A 7,464-nucleotide genomic window follows, 5' to 3' on the forward strand; every position below is an offset into this window, starting at 1 on the left:
ATAAAGACGTTTTCTATCAAACAGTGAAATGCTGATAAATAATTTGGTTTGTTTTATAGAACATGAGACTCACCTAGATTTTTGAAAACTATCGGGACACCTGAAAGAAATATATTTCCCTTCATGGAGGGAATTAAATTAATAAGTAATGCTAGATAATTAATTTTAAATAGTTAAGAGACTTAGATGTGAATCTCCATCATACTTAGCTGTTTATAAACATAATATAAACTAAGAAAAGTAAGGATCTGCTGTGTTGAGTAACTGCATCCATGAGCCTTGGGAAAGAGACTATCAGGCCGCTTTCCTTCCATAGTTGTTATGAACAAATGATGCCTTTTTAGTGACTGGACCCTTATCAGTTACTTTTACCTCCACATCAACACAAAATGTCAGAAAACAGCCCAGGAGACAGTTGATACTTCCTAAGAATTCTGCTTGGCTAACCCAGGACCTGCAAGTGATTTATGGCAGATCAAAGATGGATGATGAGCACTGCGACTTCCTTTATGTGTTTTGGTTTTCATTAGGCTGAACTAATCTGACCGATTAGTGAGGCTGCTGCCCAACATGGGGTGAGGGGTGAGCACTGTGCTTCACAGAATTCTTGGAATTTTCCCAGGGCACCACCATTGTGCTCAGCCCCGAAATCCTTCCCTTCCTTCCCTCTACAGTAGATTGGTTATTTGATTACATTGGGGGTTACAAAACAAAGCTGGAAGGGACTCTGTGCCCTAGGGAGCCTGCTGCCAGGCAAGGTTAGCTGGTGCCACCGCAGGAGATATACAAATAGGCAGGCAAGTGAGTGGGTCTAAAAGAAGCCTACCAGCCCACTCCTGGAAGCTGGGTAGGAGGAGAATTTAGGCTGAAGTGAAATTCAAACTAGCATACAATAAAAAAAAGCAAACTCCAGGTTGTGGATAAGCACATGAACACATGAGAAAGCAGGCCAGCATGATACAAGTGCGGCTGATGGCTACTCAAGTCTCTTCTTGTGCTTCCTGTGGACCAACAGAAAGTTTGGCTTTGTGATTTCCTTAAGATTATTAAAGATTATTATCGTTGCTGTTATTTCTTGCAGCCCATTGTTTAGGGTTTGGTTTGACCCCCCCCCCATGATAATGAATATATCCCCATGCTTGTAAACTCAGAGTATTAAATTGCCAAGAAAAATCCTTTCCATTACATGGCAAACACTGCACTGTTTTATTTATTTTGCACAGCTCTTTGAATAAAACTAAAGAAGATGTCCACTCCACACTTCTCTCTTCACTTGAGGTATTGCACAAATATAAGGAAACTGAGGGCAGTGGGTGAAATGTGGCTGAACAGAGTACTAGGGTTCTAAAATAAATATTTCCATATTTTTGAGATCCCTGGCTAACAATAATAGGTTTTGGAACAATGGTTCTCACATGGGTGGAGCCACCCCTCTCAAAGGTGAATTTTGAAAGGAAAAAGGGCAGAAAATAATCAGTAACCTGAAAAAAAGCTCCAACAATATATGAAAAGTGTTTGAATATTAGTTTAGTGGGGCTGGAGAGATGGCTCAGTGGTTTAGAGCACTGGCTGCTCTTGCAGAGGACCAGGCTTGGTTTCCAGCACGCACATGGCAGCTAATGTCTGAAAATCCAATTCCAAGAGATCCAATGGCCTCTTCTGTCCTCCATGGGCATTGTACGTATGGGTGAATACATGCAGGTAAAACACTCATACACATAAAATAAAAATAAATAAATAAAATTTTAAATATTAGCTTAGTAAAACAAATGTAGAGTTTCCAAACTTTTCTGGAGTAATGGGATATAAATTTTAAAATGGTCAGAAACATTAGTTAAGTTGTGTAGGACAAAATCAGAGAAACTTACCCTTTAGTCAACAATTTTTAACAAATCTGTTTGTTAACCCTAAGTTTCTTGTGACTGACTTGTTTGAGTACCTACTGTCTTATAAATCGGGGTAGGCTCTTTACACACATACACACACACACACACACAAACACACATACACACACTAATCTAATACAACATTCCTACAGAGTTCATGTTATTATTCCTATTTTAGTTACAAAACTGACATTTAGAAAGAATGTAAATTACTCCAGGGCAGCCCAGCTAGTTGGAGGCAGACACAGTGGTTTCAGGATTCTAACATAGTGTTTCCTAACATACAGCTCTGTTGAGATCAAGTCAAATGACACTTATTCTTAGATGCCACCAGCTGTGAAATAGTAAATTTAAAAACAGCACTTCAGAAAAAAAACTCTACGTCTTTATAAACAATAACATATACTAACACAGCTATAACATATATCTATCTGTTCTATAGCATATATCTGTCCAATGACACATAAAACCTTTTAGGAGTCACAAGATAAAAATCTACATTTTTGCAAAAACAGTCTAAATAGTCTTCTAAAGTAAATGTGGTTCTGAAAGCATTTTGACCTCATTAGAATTTCAAGTCAAATAAAAGTATACTGGTGATACAGATTATAATTTTGTGCTTTTCCCCTTAACTGAATTCCATATTGCGGAATAATAGTTTCTTCCAGAAATTAAACCAGTGCCTTAGGCTTGCCAATTCTATGACCAAATGAATATAAAGATTTGGGACTAAGTTCTCCCATATAAAGGTGATTACTTCGCAGCTCACCCCATAGGCTAGCAGCAATTATATATCAATACTGATCATAAGATTCGGGCTGATTTTTGAACAGCAATTTGTAAGAAAATGAACATCTTAAAGTAACAGAAATACATGATTTAGTCAGTTCACAATGAAATGATCTTCCTGGATCTAGCCCAACTGTTCCAGTGCAGATGTAAGCTCATTCCTCCTGCTCTGGTCTTCCATAAACTCAAAGAACACTTATATTAGTGGTAATAGTGAAGTGAATACAGATTAAAGAACACAGGTCTTAGTGCAACCAAATAGCTGGGTAATTTAATCACTGTTAGCTTAAGTTTCTCCATCAGCAAAATGAAGATGTTTAATTAATACATCTTGTATTCAAATTCTCATGAAAGAAACATAAGTCCATTCCTATCATTTTTCTTCCTCTGGGAAGATTATAAGCCGTGCTCAAACCCTGTTACATCATTTCCTGCTATTCTTTTTCCAAGGTAAATGGGAGGCCACAGACTTGATCCAGCTGGGCTAGCGCTCTGAGAGTTGGAGTCATCTCTGTAAATATTCCCTTCATTGCCAGGATGACATTACACCACTGTTGACTGCTGAGATTTACCACCCTTCAAACAAATATCAAAACTTACCAGCCATGAAATAGTTCTTGTGCACATCTTTTACAAAACATCCATTTCTGGTAAAGTAATTCAAATTATATGTATTTAAATTTTTAATTAACTTCATTTTAAGTTCTGTCCTGTTTTCTCATATTAATTTTGTTTTTCAAATCTTATAAGTAATAAACTTTCAACCAATATTAGGGCTCTGCTATCTTCAAACAACTTTTCCTTAGTCACAATAATCACGGTCACTTCAATTGTTTCTAAATTTCTCAAATAAATAATCCTATAAGCAATGCTAAGAACACTTCGCAAGGCTGTAACCAAGACTTCTTAAACAGGTAACCATTGATGTCCATTCTCTAACTTCCCATCAACACAGTCCTCTCCTTTGGGTAATCAATTACTTGGCCAGATAGCAAATTAATACATGAAAACTAGTTATTTAAAAGGAACTGTGTGTGTGTTACATAAGTACCCAGGAAATGACACCTGACTGTACTATAAAAGTAATGCAGGTAAAGAACCATGGTAAAATAAAGATTTGTTCATTTCACCAACTAGCCACCAGGTGGAGCTAATGACCCATAAATTCACATTTGCACTTCTCTGAGCAGCTTATAAAATTTGATTATTTCTAGTTTACAATGATTTACCCTCCACCTCATTTGTTTTACTGAAGCAGGAAAGATTCCATATGATCTACCATAATCTTCAAAGTAGAACTAGACCGAGGATACTAAACACGCTCCTCCTGGGCACCACTGCTAGCTACAGTCTCACAAAAATTAGAATTCACAAAAGGTGTTCTTTTTCCCTTTATCCCATTTCCTTTTTGAAGTGCTCTACTCCTGATTGCCTTTCACACAAGTGCCAGTGGCTCAATTTGATGCCCTGCTAGAGATATTTAGAGCTTAAGAGAGAAACTCTGGAGAAACAGAATGGTGGGACTTTGTGTATTAGTCAAAGATGTCTCTGTCTTCCTCAACCTTTGACCCTGAAATCACTCCTTTTTCCTGTTTCTCCTTTGAGCTCTCAAACCATGGTCAATTTTTCCCCTTTACTCTATCTTGAATATTAGTATTCAACAGATTCCTACTTTGTCACCAGCCAGTACCATCCATCCCTCATGATTCAGCATCAAGATTCTGAGGATTTCATAGCCCAGATCTGCAGCCCTGACCACCAATCTACCCATCCACCCTGCCCTAAGTCTGCCCACTGCTGAGTGAGCATCAATGCACACACACACAGGCAGACAGAGGGGGGGGAGGAGATTGGATACATTTTTAAGACAAATCTATGGAGACTGCATTCAATCCTCTGTGCTAGAACCGCATGTTCCCATTCCTATGCAAACCAGATAACTATAAGTCTCAACTTCTTCACACAACCCCCACCAAGCTTAACTGGCCTCTTTGATAAGTTCTTTTCATTTGCTGTCTCTGCCTAAAATGTATGCTCCTTTCCAAACCTTCCCTAGATCTCAGTCAAATTTGCCTCCTCAATGAATGGATGCCATAAATAAATATTTTATTTACTATTTTTATTTTATGCATATGAATGTAATGCCTGCATGTATGTAAATACACCCATGTTGTGCAATGCTCATGGAGGTCAGAAGAAGGCATCATATCCCCTGGAACTAGAGTTAGAGATGGTTGTTAACTGCCCTGTGGGTGCTGGAAACCGAACCCAGGTCCTCTGCAAGAGAGCTGGTGCTCTTAACCACTGAGACATGTCTCCACCCACCCCCCCAGTAGAATTTTTCAAAAGATTTATTTTTATTGTTTTTAATTATTCATCTGTATATGAGTATGTGTGCCCAAGGCCAGAAGAGAGCATCAGATCTCCTGGAGCTGGAGTTCTAGGCACATGTGAGCCTCTGGATATGGGTGCTGGGAATTGAGCTCAGGAGAAATAAGTACTCAACTGCTGAGACATCTCTCCACCCCCACCCCCACCCCCACCCTGCCATCCCTAAGAGAACTCTTTCTTGTCTCTTCAACCTCACTTGCTGAGTTTTTCTGCCACATGATTGGTTTCTGAGCTGATTCACAAAAGATCACACATTTCTTCCTGGTTCTCTTAGGACACCGGCCTTTGGAGCCCTGGACTTCAGTGGAAGTCCGACTGCTTTGAAGCTGCCATGCTCTGAGGAAGCCAGGTCCCACCAAAAGGCCTGTGCAGGTGCTCCTGCCACCAACACCCACAGAGGTTCCCAGTTGATGGTCCGTGTCAACCTCTAGATAAGTGAGTGAAGATACTGTTTTCCCAGTTCAGATGTTATGGAGTAGAGATAATCCTTCCTCTAAATTTGTGATCCACAGAATATGCAAACATAATAAAATGGTAATTTGTGGAGTCATTTAGTAAATACCAATAGCAACGGAAATCCCTAAAAATATATTTTATTATTCAAATGAGTTGTTAGTTACTGTCCCTGATTTAAAATATCAGCTCAATGAGAACTGGCTTTTTTTTTTAATACTTTATTATTTTAATTTTACATGTATGAGTGCAGTGCCTGCATATAGGTAGGTACACCCGTCTCATGCAATGCCCATGGAGGCCAGAAGAGGGTGTCGGAGCCACTGGAACTGGAGTTATGGACAGTTGTTAGTCACCATATAGGTGCTGAGAATTGAACCTGGATCCTCTGCAAGAGCAGCTGGTGCTCTTAACCTCTGAGCCATCTCTTCTGTCCCACAAAACTGGCAGCTTTTGTTTTGTTCATTGTACACGAGCCTAGAAGAACACATGGTAGGTAACTTGGTAAATATTTATTGTTACATTCACTGATTTAGGATGAAGTAGAGTGAATAATTTCATCATTACTACATCATTTTTTTCCTCTCTATCCTACATGTGCTTAGTTCAGAAATTCATTATTTCTTGCCTAGACTGTTATAATTCCCTCTTTGGTCTTACTGGACACCATGTACATACTTCAGGAAGAGTGAATACAAGAGAAATTTGATCCTATTTCTTGGGCCAATGAAATGGGTGGCCATGTTTATGCCACATGATCAGGAAATAAACAGATTGCACTATGGGTAGATAAGTACCTTTCAGGGGTTGAGAATGAAGTCAAGCACATGACTGTTTAAGAAAGTTCTAGTGAAAGGAAAGAGAAACTATGCCAGAACAACTATGCAGAAAGATTATCTGTTGTCAGGGTGTCCTTTGGGGATCATAGACTGAAGAACAGACGAACTGGTTTGCTGAAGTTAACAGACAGTGGAACTCTGACCTGATCAAAGCAATACTAAAGGATCAGACGACCCCAAATACAGAAAGAGAACAAGGAGAGAGAAGACACTTCTGTGCTTAACATCCTAGTTCTGATCCAGTCCCTGTCGTGCCCACAGTTCTTGTGAGATGTCCTTAGTGCTCTCTTATTTGCTCTAATGTGAGTAACCTTAGGACACCTATGTCATTATTCATTGCTCCCTCTGACCAGACGATGCTCCTCATCTTCATCCCTTAGTTGAAGTGTCCTTTAGTGCCCATCTCAAGGATGTTCTCTGAGAAACCTACTCATCTGACTCTCTCCTTTGCAACATGACTACATATTAGAAATACCTTTATTATTTGTATGGATTACACAGTATTATGACTATTTTGTAATAAGCTTTTTTCTTCTACTTTGTAATTAGATCTCTGTATTAGAAAATTTCAGCTGCACTTTGCAGACACTCTGATTCTGCTTAAACAACTAGGAAACAGTCTCTATTATTAGCTGATGGAAAGACAATCTCTTGGATTGGTTAATTCCTAACTCACTGATGCTGACAGGAACTCGGGTTTTCAACAACTCTGTACTGGGCTCCCCTCAGTATTGACTCTAACTTCAACTGGTGACAGGTGCAATTAGTCAACCTCACATGATATATAATAGGGGAGAGAAAATCTGCAAAAGTATCCCTTCCTTCATGTAACAGGTCACACACCTATTTCTGAATCAATCAACCGTTGGAATTACTTTTCCATGGGATAGAATTATCACAATTGACTTAATCACTCAGGGGTAGAATGGTGGAACAAGTATCTGCACCACCAGAAAATCAACAGCAGGACAGTCTATCCCGTTCTGAAATTTTGGCTTCAAAGCACAGATTTTTTTTTTAAGTTGGAAATGAATGACTATTTTTTATAGTTTTTACATTTTCAAGTCTCTTCATAGAAGATTTATAGCTGACAGAATTGTGTTATA

Source organism: Nannospalax galili, unplaced genomic scaffold (genome assembly GCF_000622305.1).
Source record: "Nannospalax galili isolate Female #2095 unplaced genomic scaffold, S.galili_v1.0 scaffold186, whole genome shotgun sequence".
Lineage (NCBI taxonomy): Eukaryota > Metazoa > Chordata > Mammalia > Rodentia > Spalacidae > Nannospalax > Nannospalax galili.